The 24,648-nt window shown below is 45.1% G+C and overlaps 1 protein-coding gene across 3 annotated transcripts in view; it reads right to left on the bottom strand.

Moving 5' to 3' along the window:
* PAFAH1B1 (platelet activating factor acetylhydrolase 1b regulatory subunit 1) overlaps positions 1-13,039 on the bottom strand; it is a 107,974-nt gene extending 94,935 nt beyond the window's left edge. Inside the window, exons 1-2 of one of the 3 annotated variants that reach the window (XM_077968500.1) lie at positions 12,686-13,039; positions 3,039-3,166 (exon numbers count right to left, since the gene is read on the bottom strand). The gene's annotated coding sequence lies outside the window, so the exon portion shown is untranslated. 3 annotated transcript variants of the gene reach the window in all.
* Between the last annotated feature and the right edge of the window lie 11,609 nt (positions 13,040-24,648).

The following is a 24,648-nucleotide window of genomic DNA, read 5'->3' as shown; positions in this document are numbered from 1 at the left end:
CCTCACCTACAGCTCAAGAATCATTTCACTTTTGCACTTTTATATACATAAGCAAAGTAAACGACTTTGCTTTCCTAGTGTCCAAGGATAGACAACAAATCATTTTTGCCATCACAAGAAAGCAGAAAGTAAAGGTCACCTCATCTTAATCATCATCACCACCAATCATCACCGTAACAACATTTATTGAGTACTTACTATGTTCCAGGTGTCATTCCTAGACTCTTTAAATGCATTAACTCACTTGACAAGTCAGATAATATATTTTATATATGCTATAAGAGAAAAATAGGTACTTATTATAAGATTACGAACTCAGAGAAAAGAAAGTTTCTTCCAGGTGGAAAAATTAGAACAGACTGCCTGGAAATGGAAAACGTGGTAGGCATATTTGAAGCATAAGGGGGGTGGGGCAGGAACAAAGTAGCAAAAGGAACAGAAAATATCTTCCCAAAGCTGAATCACAGTAGACGTGGAAGGCAATAAGAAAAAGGATGAAAAGCCAGGCCACGTAAGAGAAGTATTTGAGTGCCCATTTAGGAGTCAACAAACACCTATTCAGTACCATGTTTTGCCATTGTGTTCTTTGCATTTTCATTAAAGACAGTAAAAAGCTGATGATGGGTTTCTGGCAACAAAGTGACTTGAAAACTGTGTTTCAGGAACATTTATCTGGCTGCTTTATGTAATATTTTATACAACTCCTCCTCTTATTCTCTGCTTTGGCTAATAACACCTAGTTTCTCAGTTCCACTCAGTCACCCAAACTACAAATCTGAATTGCTTAAACTTGCCTCTCCCATCACACTACTCATTCACACCTGGACCTCCTAAACCTTTTTCCACTCAGCAACCTTCATTGTCACTGTCTTGCTTCAAGCACTAATCGTTATTTCCTGAAAAGGTCTACATGACCTCCAAAATCCACATTCCTCATTGCCATCCACATAATCTCTCTAAAATACACATCATCTCACAATGTTTGTTTTTGCTTGAAATTGTTTAATGACTTCCAACTTGCCTACAAGCTATACAGAATATACAAATTATATCAATCTGGCTCAGACATGCCTCTCCAATCTCAAATTCTACAATCCCCTCTTCCAAACTATTACCAGCATACACAAAATAGTTTCTCAAGCTTTTCTGACTATGTATGTTGCTGTTGCTGTTCCCTCTACCTAAAACGACCTCCCACGTTCACTCCAATTATTCTTTTTTTTGAGACAGAGTCTTGCTGTCGCTCAGCAGTCTGGAGCGCAGTGGCCATCTCAGCTCACTCCAATACTCCTCCTGGGTCAAGCGATTCTCCAGCCTCAGCCTCCCGAGTAGCTGGGATTACAGGCATGCACCACCACACCCACCTAATTTGTGTATTTTTATTTGTATTTTTTTTTTTTTTTTTGAGACGGAGTCTCACTTTGTCACCCAGGCTGGAGTGCAGTGGCGCGATCTCGGCTCACTGCAAGCTCCGCCTCCCGGGTTCACGCCATTCTCCTGCCTCAGCCTCCGAGTAGCTGGGACTACAGGCGCCCGACACCACGCCTGGCTAATTTTTTGTATTTTTAGTAGAGACGGGGTTTCACCATGTTAGCCAGGATGGTCTTGATCTCCTGACCTCGTGATCCGCCCACCTCAGCCTCCCAAAGTGCTGCGATTACAGGCGTGAGCCACCACGCCCAGCTTGTGTATTTTTAATAGAGACAGGGCTTCACCATGTTAGCCAGGCTGGTCTCGAACTCCTGACCTCAAGTGATCCACCCACCTCAGTCTCTCAAAGTGCTGGGATTACAGGCATGAGCCACCATGCCTGGCCCAATTATTCATTCTTTAAGATTCAGATCAAGCATCATCTTTTGGCTGTTTTCAGTGGGGAGATCTGATGGGCTGTGCAATAGCCTAAGTGACATAGATCATATACAAGGTATACCATAACAACTCATGACAGCTTTAAAATAGCAAGTACAATGACTTTCCTAGCCATTTAATCATTTTATTAAGAATCTTGGCAGGGTGCGGTGGCTCACACCTGTAACTCCAGCTCTTTGGGATGCCGAGGTGGGGGGATCGGAGGTCAGGAGTTGGAGACAAGCCTGGCCAATATGGTGAAACCCCGTCTCTACTGGAAATACAAAAATTAGCCGGGCGTGGTAGCACACGCTTGTAATCCCAGCTACTCAGGAGGCTGAGGCAGAAGCTCTTGAACCCGGGAGGTGGAGGTTGCAATGAGCCAAGATTGCGCCATTATACTCCTGGGTGACAAGAGTCAAACTCCATCTCAAAAAAAACTGGCCGGGTGCAATGGCTCATGCCTGTAATCCTAGCACTTTGGGAGGCCAAGGTGGGATGATCATGGGGTCAGGAGGTCGAGACCAGCCTGACCAACAGGGTGAAACCCCATCTCTACTAAAAACACAAAAATTAGCCGAGCGTGGTTGCGCACACCTGTAATCCCAGCTACTCAGGAGGCTGAGGCAGAAGCACTTGAACCTGGGAGGTGGAGGTTGCAACGAGTCGAGATCGCACCACTGCACTCCAGTCTAGGAGACAGAGACTCCGTCTCCAAAAAAAAAAAAAGAATCTGGAGAAAATTTCAAAGTACCCAATGTCAATGAAGATTTTCCCCCTTCTTATGAAATTGAATAAAAACAACGTGTGTGTGTGTGTGTGTGTGTGTGTGTGTGTGTGTGTGTGTATACACATATACATACTTTTTTTTTTTTCTTGAGACAAGAGTTTTGCTCTTGTTGCTCAGGCTGGAGTAGAGTGGCGCAATCTCAGCTCACTGCAACCTCCACCTCTTGGGTTCAAGCAATTCTCCTGCCTCAGCCTCCCAAGTAGCTGAGACTACAGGCATCCGCCACCATGCCCAGCTAATTTTTTTTAATTTTTAGTAGAGACGGGGTTTCACTATGTTAGCCAGGCTAGTCTCGAACTCCTGACCTCAGGTGATCCACCTGCCTCGGCCTCCCCACGTGCTGGAATTACAGGCGTGAGCCACCGCACCTGGCCTATATTTTGAAAAATACAAAAATTACCCGGACATGGTGGCATGGGCCTGTAGACACAGCTACTTGGGAGGCTGAGGCGAGAAGACTGCTTGAGCACAGGATTTGCAGAGTTGTAGTTAGCCACTGCACTCCAGCCTGGGCAACAGGGCCAGACCCTGTCTCAAAAAAAAATAAAATAAAATCATTCTTTTGTCAAAATGTATTCACTGCACTCTGTTCTGAGATACTAGAGGTTGCTCTAGACAGAGAGAACAGCAGGAGTAGAATCATAAAGATCACACAGTGGGGAGGGAGAAGGCATATATATACTAGACTGAGTAAGGTGGGGCTTGATTAGAAATGAAACGAAGTGATCAAAGACCTTGAAAACTGTGTTAAAGTATGTGGACTACAGGAAAGAGGGAGTCAGCACAGTAGGATGGCTGAAAGCCCCAACTGTGGAGCCTCCGTACCTGAGGTTAGACTTTTAGCTCTGCTATTTACAAAGCTGTTACAAAGGGCTCGCTAAATTCTCCTAGAATGTTGTGAGGAGTAAAGGAGTATTTGTAAAGCGCTTAAAACAGTGCCTGGCATATTAGTAAGTGCTAAGTAAATATTTGTTAAATAAATACAAAGGGAGCCAAGGAACGGTTCTTTTAAGTAGCGAAGTGTGATATGGTCAGATTTCATTTTAGATAGATGACTGGGGACTACGTAGCACAAAGATGTTAACAGGGCAAAACAAGAGTTAGAGGGACTATGTGAAATTTGTTGGGTAAGAGATTATGTGAACTATGATGGTAGTAGTAGTAATGGTAAGTATGGATAGAAGGGGACTAACTCAACAAATATTGAGAAGGTAAAATTGGCAAGACAAGGTAATTGAATATAGAGGAAGAAAGAAAAAAGTCAAGGTTGAGTGCCACATAAAGTATTATTTCTGCTGTTTTTAAAAGCAATATTCTTCTAAGAACTTCGGATCTTAGGTGTCTTCTTGATGTCTTGGGGTGGTATTATGATGCTTCCATAAAAATGGGAACTACAGGCCTGTTGAAACTCTCACATTTACAGGTCCTTGCTGTTTTCTTTCTTTTTTTCAGTAGGTGGAGATAATTTCTCTTTAAGGACATACATTATGCAGAACACTTATTTAGCCCGAGTCAAAGAGCCAGAAAGCATGAATAATCATTTTATTATGTGGGGGTTTTTTTATTTTTACGTTGGGATTTGTGATGATAAAGATTATAGCATTATGGTAATATTGTAAAAATTTTTAAGTGACTGCTGAACCATTAAAGACAAATTAAAATTTGTTAATTCTGTTATTTCCAATTTTTTCACTGTTCATTCATATATGATAAACTTTGATAACCAGAATATTTCATTACTTATTCATCTCTTTGACAAATCTTAGCTCCTTATTTCTACATTTGTCAACTTTAAAAATATTTTTTCTTAGGCTGAGAGCAGTGGCTCATGCCTGTAATCCCAGCACACCGAAAGGTTGAGGTGAGCAGATGGCTTGAGGCAGTTTGCTTAGGCTAGGAGTTTGAGACTGGCCTGGGCAACGTGACGAGACCTCACTTCTTACAGAAAATACAAAAATTAGGCAGGACGCAGTGGTGCATACCTGTAATCCCAGCCCTTTGGGAGGCCGAGGCACGAGGATCACCTGAGGTCAGGAGTTCAAGGCCTGCCAGGCCAACATGGTGACACCCCATTTCTACTAAAAATACAAAAATTAGCCAGGCGTGGTGGCAGGCACCTGTAATCTCAGCTACTTGGGAGGCTGAGGCAGGAGAATTGCTTGAATCCAGGAGGCAGAGGTTGAAGACAGACAAGATCGCGCCATTGCACTCCGCCCGGGCAACAAGATTGTGAGACTCCGTCTCAAAAAACAAAAAAATAAAAGAACAAAAATTAGCCAGGTGTGGCTGGGCACGGTGGTTCACGCCTGTAATCCCAGCACTTTGGGAGGCCAAGGAGGGCAGATCACTAGGTCAGGAATTCGAGACCAGTCTGGCCAATAAGGTGAAACCCCATCTCTATTAAAAATACAAAAAACTTCACCGGGCATGGTGGCAGATGCCTGTAATCCCAGCTACTCAGGAGGCTGAGGCAGGGGAATTGTTTGAACCCAAAAGACAGAGGCTGCAGAGAGCCAAGATCGCACCATTGCACCCCAGCCTGGGCAACAAGAGCGAGACTCATTCTCGAAAGATAAATAAATAAATAAATAAATATTCATATATGGGTTTAGTCAACAAATTATTTCATTTTCTCTGACTATGCTAAATGTATAGCCTTTTCTCACCCATAAAAAGTTAACCAAGGCCAGGCATGGTAGCTCACACGTGTAATCCTAGCAATTTCAGAGGCCAAAGTGGGCGGATCACCTGAGGTCAGGAGTTTGAGACCAGCCTGACCATTACGGCGAAACCCCATCTCTACTAACAATAAAAAATTAGCCGGGCGTGGTGGCACACGCCTGTTAACTCCAGCTATTACTAGGGAGGCTGAGGCAGGAGAATCGCTTGAACCCAGGAGGCGGAGGTTGCAGTGAGCCGAGATCACGCCACCATACTACAGTCTGGGCAACAGAGCAAGACTCCGTCTCAAAAAGAAAAAGAAAACTTAACCAAAATACTAAATAATCAAAACATCTGACTCATTTATCTCCACCTTCTTTCTTTTGTAGTTAGCATATTTTTTATAAAAATATGAAAAGAGAAGAAAAGAGAAATAGATAAAACACTAGCATATCATAAAACATATTCTTTTTTTTTTTTCTGAGATAGAGTTTCACTCTTGTTGCCCAGGCTGGAGTGCAATGGCACAATCTCAGCTTACTGCAACCTCCGCCTCCTGGGTTCAAGTGATTCTCCCGTCTCAGTCTCCCTAGTACCTGGGATTCCAGGCGCCCGCCACCACACCTGGCTAATTTTTGTATTTTTTAGTAGAGACAGGGTTTCACCATGTTGGCCAGGCTGGTCTGGAACTCCTGATCGCCTTCTGCCCACGTTGGCCTCCCAAAGTGCTGGGATTACAGGCATGAGCCACCGCACTCAGCCCATAAAACATATTCTTCTATCTTTGCCTTAGATTAAAAATGGATTGGGCTGGGCGTGGTGACTCACACCTGTAATCCCAGCACGTTGGGAGGCCAACTCAGGCAGATCACTTGAGGCCAGGAGTTCTCTAGTAAAAACACAAAAATTAGCCATCCGTGGTGGTATGCACCTGTGGTCCCACCTACTCAGAAGACTGAGGCATGAGAATCGCTTGAACCCAGGAGGCGGAGGTTGCAGTGAGCTGAGATCGAGCCACTGCACTCCAGCGTGGGTGATAGAGTGAGACTCTTACCTCAAAAAAAAAAAAAGGTTAAAAATGGATTAATCCACACTGTAAAATTTTAATAAACATATAACTTTCTACAATGCTTTCAAAAATTAAATTTCTTAAAATATTCAAAGATTCTTAATTTTACTTTTGTAAAAAGTCTCAGAAAACTTCTGAATGGCCTCAGTTAACTGTCAATTCTTGTTTAACATAAGAGCCCCAAAAGCAGATAATCAAAATGTATAGGTAATTTGTCCAGTTGAGTTAATTCACTTTTTATACTTAACAATTCTGGGCCAGGCGCAGTGGCTCAAGCCTGTAATCCCAGCACTTTGGGAGGCCGAGACAGGCGGATCACAAGGTCAGGAGATCAAGACCATCCTGGCTAACACGGTGACACCCCATCTCTACTAAAAAATACAAAAAAAAAAAAAAAAAAAAACTAGCAGGCGAGGTGGCGGGCGCCTGTAATCCCAGCTACTCGGGAGGCTGAGGCAGGAGAATGGCGTGAACCCGGGAGGCGGAGCTTGCAGTGAGCCGAGATCGTGCCACTGCACTCCAGCCTGGGCGACAGACCGAGACTCCATCTCAAAAAAAAAAAAAAAAGGAATTCAGTCAAAGTGTAATACCGTTCCCTCAGAGAACATAAAATCTCCATATAGGAAAGGCGGCCACTCTTCCTTCCATCACCTTAATTCTCTCGAGATCACTGGAGCTATTACAGAGATCTTCAGGATAGCACATTTCCTTTCATATAATCGTTCGTTCAGTCAAATGCAACTAGTACTTATTTACTTACTAATACTATCTGTAAAGCAGTATTAGGCATTTTTGGGAGAAGCTACTCAAATGCCAAAAGGCTTATGCATGCAAAGCAGTCAACAACACAAGACCATATGTTAATAAACGCCAATTTAAATGATGTAGGCAATAAATGCCACCAACTTTCACCATTTTAGAAGAGATTAACAAAGATTAAGGAGTCCAATCGTTATAGAAAGAAGGAACGTGTGATCTTACAAAGCAGTACCCAAGAGTTCTGTGACTACAGTATTTACCTTATTCTAGTCACTAGCCTAACATTCGACAGGAAAATTCTCTGGATTTTAGTTCTCTCATCCGTAAAAATACCAATCTACCTCAAAAAGCAGCTGACAGAAGAACAAATGAAAATGAGTACCAAGCTCAATATTTATAAAGTTCTAGAGAAATGTTTATGACAATGTTAAATGACAATAGAGAGTACCGTTCCAGAAGCATCCTTGACAAATGCAGATTAGTCCTATCTAGGTAAGTTTCAACAAGAAGCCACCATCTTTTAAAAAGAAAACAAGAAATAAAATAATAAGTGCTTACGATGCCTGCCACCAATGAATAGAAAGCATTTCACAAATATCAATTAAATTCTATAACTGCCATGCCAAGGTTAAAAATTACATATGTAACAGAAGTTAAACTAAGGTTCCATTTCAATGACTAGCCAAAAAGTGCCACATCAAATCAGAAACAAAGTCAGAACAACCCAAAAAGCCTTCACTGCAGTTAACTATTATGCTTACATAATGCAGCATCTTTCTTCATGAAATACAGATTTCTCAAAATGTTTGGCCTTCAATGACGAGGATTCAATTTACAGCTAAACATCTTCTGGAGAACGGTAGGTTCGCCTTTTTTCAGAGCTCATATTATATACCATTAGCTTTATTTTAAATAGAGCAACTTTCTAAGTTTAAAAAAAAAATTAACAGTTGTACTGTAGATGACATAATAAGAACAGTGGCAAAGAATTTCCACTTCAAAACCTAACTATTTCTCTCTGTCCAAAGCACATAAAAATAAGTTACCCATCATAATGAAATTTTTTTGTAACAGGGACGTACAGGCAAGTAAAAAATACTTTAGGACCAGAAGCAGAAATGGCCAGCTTGGTTTAAAACCAACCCAGCCTCAAGTCCCTTTGGCAAAAGAGCACATGACTCACTGCTTTAGAACTCAATGGGAAGATATGGAAAATTCACTCTGCCCTAAGATTTTGCTTTAGGTTTGTTTTTTAAGATATCTTCATCTTGTTTTATTTATTTATTTATTTTTGAGATGGAGTTTCGCTCTTGTTGCCTAGGCTGGAGTGGAATGGTGCAATCTCGCCTCAATGAAACCTCCGCCTCCCGGGTTCAAGCGATTCTCCTGCCTCAGTCTCCCCAGTAGCTGGAACTACAGGTGTGTGCCACCACGCCCGGCTAATTTTTTTGTATTTCTAGTAGAGACAGGGTTTCACCATGTTGGCCATGCTGGTCTTGAACTCCTGACCTCAGGAGATCCACCTGCCTCGGCCTCCCAAATTTCTGGGATTATAAGCATGAGCCACCGTGTCTGGCCAGACAGCTTCATCTTAATGTTCACAATTTCTATAGCGTCCATGGCTTATTTACAAAGATGACAAACTATGAATAAGATGAACCACGTGTAAACAAGAGGGTCTTATTTTTTTGCTGGATACTTAAAATATAAGCCATAAAGTCTCACACACACAGACACACACACACACACACACACACACACACACACACTTTCTGTCTCTGTCATTTAGTATACAACTGAGAGAGAGACATTTATATTATTTTTAAAAATTGAAAATAGGGAAGGGCGTGGTGGCTCACGCCTGTAATCCCAGAACTCTAGGAGGCAGAGGCAGGCGGATCACGAGGTCAGGAGTTCAAGACCAACCTGGCCAACATGGTGAAACCCCATCTCTACTAAAAGTACAAAAATTAACCAGGTGTAGCGACAGGCGCCTGTAATCCCAACTACTCCAGAGGCTGAGGCAAGAGAATCGCTTGAACCTAGAAGGCAGAGGTTACAGTGAGCCGGATCACGCCACTGCACTCCAGCCTGGGCAAGAGAGCAAGACTCCACCTCAAAAAAAAAAAAAAAAAAAAAAAAAACGAAAAACCAGACACGAACGTTCTAAATAGAAAACCAAAAATTATGGTTCTGATTTTTCCTTCCCAGAAACATCTCAAAATCTCTTTAAACTGGAGATATTTTATCTGGAAAAATAGGTAACAAATAATTGTACTAAAAAATTCCTTCCAACCTCATTAAAAGTTGTATATAAGAACTATGAATAATTTTAAAAATTAATGTACAAATTAAGCATAACATTCTTCAACATGTATCAAAAAACACTACATACACTACATACACTTGGAACTAAAGCTCTCTTATTTACGTCAAATTATCTTAAGCTCCTGATTAATAAGCTACTGAAAAATCACCACTCTTAGTGTGTAGGGTTTTGTTTGTTTCTGACGGAGTCTTGCTCTGTCACCTAGGCTGGAGTGCAGTGGCGTGATCTCGGCTCACTGCAACCTCCGCCTCCCGGGTTCAATCCATTCTCCTGTCTCAGCCTCCCAAGCACCTGGGACTACAGGCGCATGGCACAACACCCGGCTAATTTTTTTTATTTTTAGTAGAGACAGGGTTTCACCATATTGGTCAGTCTGGTCTCCAACTCCTGACCTCAGGTGATCCACCCGCCTCGGGCTCCCCGGTGCTGAGATTACAGGCGTGAGCCATTGCACCTGGACCTTAGTGTGCTTTGATACCTACAAACGGTAGGAATAGGGATATGTCAGACACATAATAAAGTGAATTATCATTCCCAACCTTACTCATTTCCTCACCATACTAACTGTTCTACTTTCTAATCATATTAAAAAGAACAAAAATGCAAAAACAAATCATACACTGACAAGCATTCATAAGGCTAAATCAAAATCACATTTACCACATATAGGTGAAATTCTTTTGAAGATGTCTACTCATGTGAATGCTTGATACAAGGCATTAAAATGACCTACCCTCTTATGACAGTATCTCACAAAAAGGTCCCTTTCAAGGAGCAACACAAGAGAAAAGGTCCAAAGGGCCTTTCGTGCAAATTATCTTTTCCTTTTTTTCCCACCTTTTATGTTCACTATTTTAAAATCGCAAATAGATTTACTGTTTTAAGTAAAACAACTGCAGTATTCTTCTTAGATTTTTGCAGTTTTCTTGTACCTCCTATTTCTTGCCAAATATTTCTGACATTAATTTATACTTATATGACTAGAATAATAAAAAACATCAACAAGAGTGTAGATGTATGTGTATCTTTATATATTAACATATACACACACAGGGACAAATACAGAGACAATAAGTGTCTATTTTAAAGCAAGGACATTGCTTTTTATTCCAATCATTCAATGCCCATCATGAAAAAAAGGTGGAAAACATTAGATTTTAAGATTTACGACAGAGAAATTACTTAGTTGTAGCAACCATTCATATCAAATAACCTTACAAAACACAAGCTAGAGAAAGACGCTCTGAAAGGGCAATCCAGCATTTCACAGCTTCTGCTCCCTTACTCCACCCAGTCTTCTCGGCTCAATGGCTGTTCACAGCATCCACAAATATTAGCCCATTTTTTAAAAAAAGGATGTGGGGGGAGGTACCAACGTAGGGCTTGCTCCATCAAAATCAGCATATACAGAAATACTTCATGTGAAAAATTGGGTTCCTTTCTGGTTTTAAAAAATATATACCAGCCTTAAATTTCTTTTAGGAGATTCCCCCCTTCTGAGCAATCCAAACAATGATCATTAATGAACACGAAAGAAATCACCCTAAATACAGATTACTCTTCTGCTTTATTAAAAACTGCAATTTCCAACTGCCAATTATTTTGTGAAACCGTGTCCTAAAAGACACCCGTTAGAGATTAAAAGCTAGCTGATGCCTTAAAACCAAATCAGAATTTTTTAAGTAAAAGCTTTTACTATATATTCAACATCACTATGACACAGTCAACAGGAAATTTTCCTGATTATGAGACTGGACCCCGCAGCGATCAAGCCCTGCTGCAGCAAAAAAAAAAAAAAAAAAAAAAAAAAAAAAAGCAAACACTCCTGTGGCAAAAAGGGAGGGATGACATTATTACTGGTATGAAAGGCCCAAGCAGTGTCTCTCCTCCGCCCTAGCCTCGAAAAGAAATTCACACAAAATAACCCACTCCCCCAACAAAAACAGAATTGCCAAAAATGGCATAAATTTCTTGTTTGGCGTTTAAAACCTTACGAATCTCAAAGACTGTGTGCTTAAAGGAGAGATGAGAATAACAGTAGTATCTCTATTTGTCCGGACTGCCACTTAAGGAAAGAGGGAGGGGGGACCTTGGCATGACATCGCCCATTGAGAACGAGACCACAAATCTGGTCCTCCTCTTCAAAGGCATATTTTCTTAACCAAAAGACTGATATAAATTGGGCCGAAACCCCAAAAGAAAAATTCCTGCCCTCTTCCCAAGGAGTTTCTTGCTAAGTCACTGAAGAAAGGCAGCCTAACAAATAAAGCGAAGGTACCTTGCTCTCTCCTACTAAATACTGAAAACCTCTTCCCGTCTACTGTTACGTTCAGAGGGGCAGAGTCAAAATGTGCCGACCACCTCAAAGGCATTTTCTCGTGTGGGAGGCTAAGAGGGTAAATATGCACAGGCACTGCGTTTCCCAAAGGGGCAGGGAGAGGAGATTAGATGAAGGGGAATGGCAGGGAGCCTCGAAGCTGAATGTTAACAGCATCAAAAGGCAACTCCCGATCGAGGAGCCGGTGGCAGAAAGAAAATCCTGCCAGATTCGGTGGGTGGATGCTGCGGATTGCTCGGTGGGCCGGGCTGCCTCTCCTCGGCGGGTGCTGAGGCTGGACCGCCGCACTGGGGGCCGGGGAGACGCTGGGCCACCCTCCGCTGGTCCACCCCATCTTAAGGACCAGTCGGGGACGGAATGCCTGGAAGGCCCAATGGGTGCCCCGGCGGCGAGGGGCTGAGCCGGTCCCCGAGCCCACAACTGAGGGTGGGGTGGGGACTGCGGTGCTCGTCTCTGCGGCCGGAGAGAGCAGGGCCGAGCCCTTTCCCCGGGATCAGAGAGCTACCTGGTCCCCACGCCCTTCCTACCCAAGAATACTTTTCTTGCTAAGTCACCCAGGGAGGAGGGCGATCCCTTCCTGGGGAGGGCCGCGGGGAGGGTCGCAGCGGCGCCGGCAGCCCCCAAAGCCGGGCCCGGGAGGAGAGCAGCGAGGGCAGCGCCCTCCCCGGACAGTCCCCCTCCTCCGGGTCTCTCACTCAACGGCCGTCGCGGCCGCCATTTTGAGAGCGAGGAGAGAAGAAGAAGGAGGAGGCGGCGGCGGCGGCAGGGGGAGGGGAGAATGGGAGGGAGGGGACCGGCGCAGCCACATCGTCAGGCCGCCGGGTCCGGCCTGCAGCCGCCCGGGCGCGGTGGAAGAGACAGAGGGGAGGGCGCAGACCCGCGCCGCCTTACCGGAGCGCTGCACCGCCGCCTCCGCAGGGCCTCTTCCGTCCTTCACTCCCATCCACCGGCGGGGGAGGGTGAGGGAGAGGGGAGGGAGGAAGGAGGGAGGGAGGGAAGGAGGGGGGGAGGATGGCGCGCTGGGCCCGGGCCCGGGGAGGGGGAGGGGAGGGGAGCGGGCGAGCTCCTCAGCCGTTCCGGGGCTCGAGCCCAAGCTCGGCGCTCGCGGTTTCTCTCGCTCGCGCCCGGGCGCTCCCCTCCTTCTCCTTCTCGCTCCCTAGACCCCCGGGTCGCTGCTCCTCCGCTCGCTCACTCGCTCTCCCGGCCGCCGGACTCCGCCGCCGCCCCGCCGCTCCAGCTCCGTCTGTCACAGGAGCTGCCCCAACGCCCTGACGTCACCGCGCCGCCGCCGCCGCCGCCACCGCCGCCGCCGCCGCCCCAGACCCGCCAGGAAGAGGGAGGGGCGGGCGCCGGGAGCGGAGGAGGGGCTGCGGCGCATGCGCGGGGCTGGGCCGAGCCGGGACCGCACTGCCTTCTAGCGGGTGGGCGGCTCCGCGGTGCCCCCGGGCCGGCGGGCGAGTCTGCGCGCGAGGTGCTGCTTCTCACGCTCGGCACGCTTCTGTAACCTTGGGAAAGGCTCTTTTTTCCCAGCCCCTCGTCTAACTTGTGGCCCCTTCTGAACTCTGGCTCTGCTCACCTCCCTGCCCTGCTTTTGCGCTCATGCGGCCGACCGCGGGGACCGGTTGGCACCGTGCGTGGCGGGCCCCGGGAGGCGCGAGAGGCAGCGGAGCCCGGCCACCTACCGTCCCTTTCTGCCTCCGGCCTCCGAGATGATTTCTCAGTTTGGGGGGAAATGAGGGAAGGGAGTAGGTTGGTCGGCTTGGGAGGAGGAGCTGTTGAGGTTAAAAGGCAGATGGAATGCTGTCATTGTCTTGATTTTTGTTACAGATTTTTAATTGGGAGGACTCGCTTTTGGATGTGATTCAGCTATTCTTCTTCTTAGTCACACACACACATCAGAGGATGCCCAAAGAAAGGCCTGGAACTGTATCACTATAAGGGATGTCTGTGTGTGTTTGTTAAATTATGGATTGAAATATTGATGAGAGAGTCGTCTTGGGGATTTGCAGTTAATTTATTCCGCACAGAGACCCATGATTTTTTTTTTCCTTTTTTTTTTTTTTTTTTTTTGAGACGGAATCTCGCTCTGTCGACAGGCTGAAGTGCAGTGGCGCGATCTCGGCTCACTGCAACCTTCGCCTCCCGAGTTCAAGCGATTCTCCTGCCTCAGCCTCCCGAGTAGCTGGGACTACAGGCGCCCGCCACCTCGCCCAGCTAATTTTTGTAATTTTTAATAGAGACGAGGTTTCACCATGTTGGCCAAGATGGTCTCGATCCCTTAACCTCGTGATCCGCCCGCCTCAGCCTCTCAAAGTGCTGGGCAGGCGTGAGCCACCGCGCCCTGCCGACCCTTGATTTTTAAAAAGCGAGATTTGGGGTTCTGAATAATTCAATATGGGTTATTATTTTAATAACAGGTTTAAATGAGATTATCTTATCATTAATTTTATTGTCCAAGGAAGCTCTTTTCTTCAAACAGGCTTAACCTTATGTGTACTGATTTTATTGCATCACTTTATATAGGTAAATATATATATACTGCATTTGAGAAGCAACAGAGTTAATGAAAGAGACAACTTAGGTGTAAATCCTGGACCCCGCACTTGCCAGAAGCCAGACCTGGGGCAAATTATCATACCTCTCTTTGGCCTCAGTTTCTCAATAAAAGACACCTAATAACTAACCCGTCTTTTGTGAGAATTAGAGAGGGGATGCAGCCTGTGCAAAGTATCCCAGTTTCATGGGGACTCATCGGTAACTCATGTAAACATTACTGTTGCTTGATACCAAAACAAGCTTCCTTTGATCAAGAAAGGTTATCTCCCATCCTGGCTAACACCGTGAAACCCTGTCTCTACTAAAACATGGTGAAACCCTGTCTCTACTAAAACTACAAAAAAATTAGCCGGGCCTGGTGGCAGGCGCCTGTAGTCCCAGCTACTGGCGAGGCTGAGGCAGGAGAGTGGTGTGAACCCTGGAGGCGGAGCTTGCAGTGAGCTGACATTGTGCCACTGCACTCCAGCCTGGGCAACAGAGTGAGACTCCGTCTCAAAAAAAAAAAAAAAAAAAAAAAGAAAGGTTATCTCTGCCAGGCACAGGTTGCTAACCCCTGTAATCCCAGCAATTTGGGAGGCCAAGGCAGGGATGGGGAGGTTGGGAGCGGGGGTGGTGGATCACCTGAGCCAAAGAGTTGGAGACCAGCAGGTGCAACATAGTGAAACCTCATCTCTACAAAAAAAATTTTAAAAATTAGCTAAGTGTGGTGGCACGTGCCTGTAGTCCCAGCTACTGGGGAGGATGAGATGGGAGGATTGCTTAAGCCCTGGAGATCCGGACCAGCCAGGGCAACACAGCAAGATCTCATCTCTAAAAACAAAAAAGAAAGAAAAGAAAAACAGCCGGCACGTTGGCTCATGCCTGTAATCCCAACACTTTGAGAGGCCCAGACAGGCGGATCCCTTGAGGTCAGGATTTCGAGACCAGCCTGGTCAACATGGTGAAATGCCATCTCTACTAAAAATACAAAAATTAGCCAGGCATAGTGGTGTGCGCCTGTAATCCCAGCCACCTGGGGGACTGAGGCATGAGAATCGCTTGAAGCCGGGAGGCGGAGGTTGCAATGAGCCAAGATCATGCCACTGCACTGCAGCCTAGGTAACAAAGCGAGAGTCTGTCTCAGAAAAACAAACAACAAAAACAAAAACTTTTAATTAGCTGGGTGTGGTGGCCCGTGCCTGGAGTCCTAGCTACTCAGGAGGTGGAGACAGGCGGATCACTTGAGCCCAGGAGGTCCAGGTTGCAGTGAATCACGGTCAGGCTACTGCACTGTAGCCTGGGCAGATTGGCCCCCCATCTCTAAAAATAGGCTGGGATCAGTCCTTCAAGCCTGTAATCGCAGCACTTTGGGGTACCAAGGTGGGAGAATCGCTTGAGCCCAGGAGTTCGAGACCAGCCTGGGCAACACAGGGAAACCCCGTCTCTACGGAAAAATAGAGAAATTAGCCAGACGTGGTGGTTCGCGCCTGTGGTTCCTCCCATTGGGAGACTGAGATGGGAGGATCGTTTGAGCCCGGGAGGTGGAGGCTGCAGTGAACAGAGATGGCACCACTGCACGCCAGCCTGGGTGACAGAGCAAAACCCTGTCTCACAATAAAGTTAAATTAAATAAGTAAAATGAGTAAAAAAGAAAGATTGTCTCCATCCCTGTAAGTGTTCAAAGGGAACATGAGCCAATTGCATGAAGGGCTTGGGTTTTTGCGTCACGAAGATTTGCCAGAGATGAATCAAATTGTCTCCAGAAAGTCTTGTCCAGTTTTACATTTCTGGGATTTTCAGATAAGGACAATAAAATGAGGCATAGAGCTTTGGTCTGTGCTATTGCTTTGGTTCAGTAACAGTCAATAAACATACAATAAATTAGCATCCCTTTGTTCTAAGAATCCACCCTCCCTTCATTTTTACCTTTTAAAATATTTATTATGGTCTGATATCATGCTACTTAATATTTAATTAGCTGAGTAAATCAGTTCTTTATTTTTTAAATGAATGCTCTAAAAGTAAACAAAATTGCCCAAAAAGATATCAGAAACACTTTTATAAACACTGACTTCATACAAATAGGTAGCACTAACTCCTATAAACCTTGAGCTCTCAGACTCATACTTAGAAAAATTTTAAATCTATATTATGTAATTATGCACTAAATTTATATCAAATTTTATTTCTATAGCGGTCCTTCAAAAAATAATAAACTCCCTTTGGGGGAAGGTATAAAACTTTCTCCCTGGATTATGATTTTTCTGAACAGAAAACTGTTAACGTGCTTACCTTGATGTGAAGTGATGTGTTATGGTTCTATGCACCTTCCCTTCAGTTAGCTGCTAGGATGATAGATCTATCTTAATAAACCTTTGTCTATTGAAAATGTAGAATTAGGACATCTATGCTATCAATCAGAATTTGTAAGGACTTAGATAGAACTTACTATATCCATCCAGGAAACATTTAATAATGGACATTTTAGATGATGTTTCTTGAAAAAAAAATTAAGTGTAAACATCCATTTTACTTACCACAATCTAAGAATCTCCCCATTCATTTTAATTGCAAATCTTCATTTTTCCAGTAGACATTTTCAAAATTGAAATATTTATTTATTTATTTATTGAGACGGAGTCTCACTGTGTCACCCAGCCTGGAGTGCAATGGCGTAATCTCAGCTCACTGCAACCTCCGCCTCCTGGGTTGAGGCGATTCTCCTGCCTCAGCCTCCTGAGAAGCTGAGATTACAGATGCCCGCCTCCACGCCCAGCTAATTTTTGCATTTTTAGAAGAGACGGGTTTTCACCACGTTGGCCAGGCCGGTCTCAAACTCCTGACCTCAGGTGATCTGCCCACCTCAGTCTCCCAAAGTGCTAGGATTACAGGCGTGAGCCACCACACCCAGCCTGGAAACATTTATTCAATTGCTGTAGTAAAATTAGGGTCAGTTTAAACAATTCTGCAAATAAGCTGACTGGAAGAAGCACTCCAAAAATACTTCTATTGGGAAGAGGAGTATCTTCTTCTAAGGTATCTCCAGAGTAAAAGTCTATTTATGATAAGTGCAAATATTAAAATGTTGTTTTGAGAACAGTTCTCTATAATTTATAGGTAAATGTACGTTGTTATGTGTGCAAATTTGATAGAAAGCAATTAGCAAGATGTGAGAAGGAAGCTTTTGGGCATACAAGTTATGTGAATCAAAGTCACATTTTTTTTTTTTTTTGAGACGGAGTCTCGCTCTGTCGCCCAGGCTGGAGTGCAGTGGCCGGATCTCAGCTCACTGCAAGCTCCGCCCCCCAGGTTCACGCCATTCTCCTGCCTCAGCCTCCCGAGTAGCTGGGACTATAGGCGCCCGCCACCTCGCCCGGATAGTTTTTTGTATTTTTTAGTAGAGACGGGGTTTCACTGTGTTAGCCAGGATGGTCTCGATCTCCTGACCTCGTGATCCGCCCGTCTCGGCCTCCCAAAGTGCTGGGATTACAGGCGTGAGCCACTGCGCCCGGCCCAAAGTCCCATTTAAAGGAGAATCACAACCCACCTGTCATGGGACTCACTCTGGGAGATTTTACTAATTATTGTGTGTACATGCATTTCCCCAAGGTATGGATATGCCAGTGAGGGCAAGTCCAACTAGACCCATCCTTCCTCATCTCAGCATCATGACATCCACCTGTGTTACAAACACTGAGCGTCCATAAAAACAAATTAAAGGCTATTAACAGAGTGAAACTCAGCCTAGACCTAGAAGGAATATTTAAAAGCAGCACTTGCCGGGCATGGTGGCTCACTCCTGTAATCCCAGCACTTCGGGAGGCCAAGGCAGGTGGCTCACCTGAGACCAGGAGTTCGAGATCAGCCTGGCCAATGGGGCAAAACCCATCTCTACTAAAAATACAAAATAAAGGGCCGGGCGTGGTGGTTCACACCTGTAATCCCAGGACTTTGGGAGGCCAAGGTGGGCGGATCATGAGGTCAGGAGATCGAGACCATCCTGGCTAACACCGTGAAACCCTGTCTCTACTAAAAATACAAAAAATTAGCCGGGCGTGGTGGCGGGCGCCTGTAGTCCCAGCTACTCGGGAGGCTGAGGCAGGAGAATGGCGTGAATCTGGGAGGCAGAGCTTGCAGTGAGCCAAGATCATGCCATTGCACTCCAGCCTGGGTGACAAAGTGAGACTCCATCTCAAAAAAAAAAAAAAAAAAAAATGACCCGGGTGTGGTAACCCACACCTGTAGTTACAGCTACTCGGGAAGCTGAGGCAGGAGATTCCCTTGAACCCAGGAGACAGAGGTTGAGGTGAGCCGAGATCGCACCACTTCACTCCAGGAGTGAAGGCTCCTGACTCAGCCTCCCAAGTAGCTGGGATTACAGGCACGCGCCACCACGCCCGGCTAATTTTTTACTTTTAGTAGAGATGGGGTTTCTCCATGTTGGTGAGGCTGGTCTCGAACTCCTGACCTCAGGTGATCTGCCCGCCTTGGCCTTCCAAAGTGCTGGATTACAGGCGCGAGGCACTGCGTCTGGCCAGTGAGGGAGTTTTGTTCTGGCTCTAGCAGAGTTTTGGTTCCCACTGACCTGCTGGCCAGAGGCATTGCTGTGCCGCAGATTTCTTTACTCCTCAACTATGACCTTCCCACCAACGGAGAAAGCTATATCCACAGAATTGGTTGAGGTGGACAGTTTGGCCGTAAGGGTGTGGCTGTTAACATGGTGATAGAAGAAGACAAGAGGACTCTTTGAGACATCGAGACCGTCTACAACACCTCCATTGAGGAAATGTCTCTCAGTGTTGCTGACCTCATCTGAGGGGCTGTCCTGCTACCCAGCCCCAGCCAGGGTTCAATCTCGGGCGGCTGAGGAGCAGCAGGAAGGGGGACGGAAGGGGGCCAAGGGATCGACATCTTGTCATTTTTTTCTTTGGATACTTGTCACTTTTTGAGGCAAACACATGTGTATATATATACATAATTTTTGAAGTTCTAATATGAAGAAACATAGTACAAAAGGATGTATTAAATTGATCTGGCATGCTACCACATAGACCAGGCAAAGGGTAGAACAAACTTTCTTTTTTTCTTTTCTTTTCTTTCTTTCTTTTCCTTTTTTTTTTTTTTTTTGGAGACAGAGTCTCACTCTGTTGCCCAGGCTGGAGTACAATGGTGTGATCTCAGCTCACTGCAACCTCCACCTCCCAGGTTCAAGCGATTCTCCTGCCTCAGCCTCCCAAGTACCTGGGATTGCAGGCATGCACCATGACGCCTGAATTTTGTATTTTTAGTAGAGAGGGGGTTTCTCCGTGTTGGTCAGGCTGGTCTTGAACTCCTGAGCTCAGGTGATCCACCCATCTCAGCCTCCCAAAGTGCTGGGATTACAGGTGTGAGCCACCACACCCGGCCAGGTAAAACCAACTTTCTGTCCCTTTCTGCTAATTTTATTTAACTAGTGGAGTAAAAGATTAATTCTCACCTAGAAGGCTTAAAGGAGGTTTCATGAAGGAGTGGTTTTAAAGTAGAACTTTACAGGCATAAGCCACCACATCCAGCCAAACGTGTAACTATTAAACTCAGTAGCAACAGCCGGGCACAGTGGCTCATGCCTGTAATCCCAGCACTGTGGGAGGTCAAGGCAGGAGGATCATCTCAGGTCAGGAGTTTGAGACCAGCCTGGCCAACATGGTGAAACCCCATCTCTACTAAAAATATGAAAATTAGCCAGGTGTGGTGGTGTGTGCCTGTAATCCCAGCTACTTGAAAGGCTGAGGCAGGAGAATCGCTGGAACCCAGGAGGCAGAGGCTGCAGTGAGCTGAGATTGAGCCACTACATCCCAGCCTGGACGATAGAGCAAGACTCCGTCTCAAAAAAAAAAAAAAAAAAAGAGGCCGGGCACGGTGGCTCACACCTGTAATCCCAGCACTTTGGGAGACTGAGGCAGGAGGATTATAAGGACAGGAGTTCAAGGCCAGCCCTAGCCAACATGATGAAACCCCGTCTCTACTAAAGATACAAAAAAAAAAAAAATTAGCCAGACATGGTGACTTGCACCTGTAATCCCAGCTACTCCGGAGGCTGAGGCAGGAGAATTGCTTGAACCTAGGAGGCGGAGTTTGCAATGAGCCGAGATCTTGCCGTTGTACTCCAGCCTGGGTGACAGGGCAAGACGTGGTCTCAAAAATAAAAATAAAATAAAGTCAGGAACAAGACAAGGATGTCATCTATTACTACTCATAGTAACAACTGCTCTCAAAATTCTAATCTAATGCAATAAGATAAGAAAAAGAAATGACATAGAATTGGAAAGGAACAGACACATTACTTTCCTCTTTTTTAGAGGACTAAATATTCATAAAAAGTTAAAATGGCTGGGCGCAGTGACTCACGCCTGTAATCCCAACATTTTGGGAGGCCGAGGTGGGCGGATCATGAGGTCAGGAGTTTGAGACCAGTCTGACCAACATGATGAAACCCCGTCTCTACTAAAGATACAAAAAATTAGCTGGGCATGGTGGTTCACGCCTGTAATCCCAGCTACTCTGGAGGCTGAGGCAGGAGAATTGCTTGAATCCAGGAGGCAGAGGTTGCAGTGAGCCAAGATTACACCACTGCGCTCCAGCCTGGGTGACAGAGCAAGACTCCATCTCAAAACAAAAAAAAAGAAAGAAAAAAAAAGTTAAAACAACATGTAAATTTAAAAGTAAACATTCCCGTTATTGTATCTATTTCATTTCTCAGAGGTAATCACCTTCAACAGTTCGATGTGTCTTTCTCAGACGCTTTTCCATGCATATTTAGGCGTATATATTTCTGAGTGTATATACATTGATTTTGAAAAATAAAACTGGGATCATAAAATATTATTATCCTGCAACATATTTTATCAACTTGACAAAATCGCATGGACCAATTTCCAGTTTGGTCCTAGAGATCTACCTTATTCTCTTTAATGGCTGCATAGTATTTCATAGTATTAGCTACTATAATTTATTTAACCATTTCTTTTTTTTTTTTTTTGAGACGGAGTCTCGCTCTGTAGCTCAGGCTGGAGTGCAGTGGCGTGATCTCAGCTCACTGCAAGCTCCGCCTCCCGGGTTTACACCATTCTCCTGCCTCAGCCTCCTGAGTAGCTGGGACTACAGGCGCCCGCCACCTCGCCTGGCTAGGTTTTTTTTGTATTTTTTAGTAGAGACGGGGTTTCACCGTGTTAGCCAGGATGGTCTCGATCTCCTGACCTTATGATCCGCCCGTCTCGGCCTCCCAAAGTGCTGGGATTACAGGCATGAGCCACGCGCCCGGCCCCTTTTTTTCATTTTTTGAGACAAAGTCTCACTCTGCTGCCCAGACTGGAGAGCAGTAGTGCCATCTTGGCTCACTGCAACCTCCACCTCCCAGGTTCAAGTTATTCTCCTGCCTCAGCCTCCTCCTGAGTAGCTGGGACTACAGGCTTGTGCCACCTCACCTGACTATTTTTTTGTTCCGTTTTTTTTGTTTTTGTTTTTGGTTTTGTTAGTAAAGATGGGGTATCACCATGTTGGCCAGGCTGGTCTCGAACTCCTGAGGTCGAGTAATCCGCCACCTCAGCTTTCCAAAGTGCTGGGATTACAGGCGTGAGCCACTGCACCTGGCCTATTTAACCATTTCTTACTGATGAATGTTTTATTTTATTTTAATTTTTGCTAGTAAGGAAAAGTGCTTAATGAATACCTTCATCCATGTGTCTTTGCTCACTTGTGAATAATAATCTTCTAGAAGTGTAATCACTGGGTGAAAGGATATGCAATTTTAAATTTTTCACAGTCTTGGCCGGGCGCGGTGGCTCAAGCCTGTAATCCCAGCACTTTTGGAGGCCGAGACAGGTGGATCACGAGGTCAGGAGATCGAGACCATTCTGGCTAACCCAGTGAAACCCCGTCTCTACTAAAAAAATACAAAAAAAAAAAACTAGCCGGGCGAGGTGGCGGGCGTCTGTAGTCCCAGCTACTTGGGAGGCTGAGGCAGGAGAATGGTGTGAACCCCGGAGGCGGAGCTTGCAGTGAGCTGAGATCCGGCCACTGCACTCCAGCCTGGGCGACAGAGCGAGATTCCGTCTCAAAAAAAAAACAAAAAAATAAAAAATAAAAATAAATAAATAAATAAAGTTTTCACAGTCTCAAATTATCCTCCAAAAATACTTACCAATGTATACTCATAGGGTTTGAGAACATCCATTTACCCCCATTCTTACCAATGCTGAAACATAAATTCTTGTGACTTTGCTCATCTAGCAGATGAAACACACACAAAAAAAACCCCAAAGATTATTATTATTTGTAGATTATATGCTCACTTTCCTGGAAAACTCAAGAAAATTCTCTTAAAAAAATAAATAGCCGGGCGCGGTGGCTCACGCCTGTAATCCCAGCACTTTGGGAGGCCGAGGCGGGCGGATCACAAGGTCAGGAGATCGAGACCACGGTGAAACCCCGTCTCTACTAAAAATACAAAAAATTAGCCGGGCGCGGTTGTGGGCGCCTGTAGTCCCAGCTACTCAGGAGGCTGAGGCAGGAGAATGGCGTGAACCCGGGAGGCGGAGCTTGCAGTGAGCCGAGATCGCGCCACTGCACTCCAGCCTGGGCGACAGAGCGAGACTCCGTCTCAAAAAAAAATAAAAATAAAAATAAAATAAATAAATAAATAAATAAAGTTAAACTGGGGAGCCAAGTGTGTGTGAAGGAAAGCACTCTTATGCTTGGCAAAGGTATAAATTGTACTCCAGAGGACAATTTCTCAGTATGAAATGAGTCAAAAACATTGGCCGAGGCAGGCGGATCACCTGAGGTCGGGAGTTCGAGACCAGCCTGACCAACATGGAGAAACCCGTCTCTACTAAAAATAAAAATTAGCCAGCCATGGTGGCGCATGCCTGTAATCCCAGCAACTCAGGAGTCTGTGGCAGGAGAATTGCTTGAACCCGGGAGACGGAGTTTGTGGTGAGCCGAGATCGCACCATTGCACTCCAGCCTGGGTGACAAGAACAAAACTCCGTCTCAAAACAAAAAGCAAAACAAAACAAAAAACATTAAAAAATGCTTCTCTTCTGACCCAGCAACACAAAATCCAGAACTTTTTTTTTCTTTTTTTTTTTTTTGAGACGGAGCCTCACTCTTGTCACCTAGGCTGGAGTGCAATGATGCGATTTTGGCTCACCGCAAACTCTACCTCCCGGGTTCAAGCGATTCTCCTGCCTCAGCCTCCTGATTACCTGGATTACAGGCACCCGCCACCAAGCCCGGCTAATTTTTGTACTTTTAGTAGGGATGGGGTTTCGCCATATTGGCCAGGATGGTCTCAAAGTCCTGACCTCAGATGATCCCCCCACCTTGGCCTCCCAAAGTGCTGGGATTACAGACGTGAGCCACTGTGCCTGGCCCAGAATTTTTTTTTTTTAGGAAAATAAGAAAGTGTGCAAAGATTTATCTACAATAATTTTTACTGAAGCATAGTTTACTGCTATGAAAAATAAAAACAACCTAATTGTCCAACAACAAGGGAGCAGATAAACAAATGATGGTTTATCCACAGAATCAAACACTACACGTTTATTCGAAGTTATCTTTTTTTTTTTTTTGAGGCAGAGTTTTGCTCTTGTTGCCCAGGCTGGAGTACAATGGCACGATCTTGGCTCACTGCAACCCCCGCCTCCTGGGTTCAAGCGATTCTCTTGCCTCAGCCTCCCAAGTAGCTGGGATTATAGGCATGCACCATCACACCCAGCTAATTTTGTATTTTTAGTAGAGACGAGGTTTCTCCATGTTGGTCAGGCTGGTCTCGAACTCCCGACCTCAAGTGATCTGCCTGCCTTCTCCCAAAGTGCTGGGATTACAGGCATGAGCCACCACACCCTGCCCGAAGTTATCTTATAGATTAAAATTTGTTGACAAGTTAATGTTTTCAAACTATAGTGTTCAATGAAAAAGTCACAAAACAGTTTGTGCAATATGATAATAATAAAAATATAAATAAGTAGTTCTAAATTGCCCATTAACTTTAGTTTGGTCAAATGTAGTCTCTTCTAAGGGTAAATTCTTTTCAGAGCACAAGTGAAAATGCCCATCCAAATGTAAGCTTAACTAACACTGACATCCAAGCTAAGCTACCAGGACTGGATGCAAATATAAAACTCAGAGATTATCCTGGCGTAAAAAGAAATGCCTGTTCTGGGACCTTAAAATTAGGCTTCTTAATGAAATTAACAGCTGTTTGAAAAACATCTCTCCACTTGTTTACAAAGATCACAAGCTTTGCCAGGGTATCTCAGGATTGTTTTAAGCGTCCC

Source organism: Macaca mulatta, chromosome 16, assembly GCF_049350105.2.
Source record: "Macaca mulatta isolate MMU2019108-1 chromosome 16, T2T-MMU8v2.0, whole genome shotgun sequence".
NCBI lineage: Eukaryota > Metazoa > Chordata > Mammalia > Primates > Cercopithecidae > Macaca > Macaca mulatta.
This window is presented reverse-complemented; position numbering and strand designations above follow the sequence as displayed.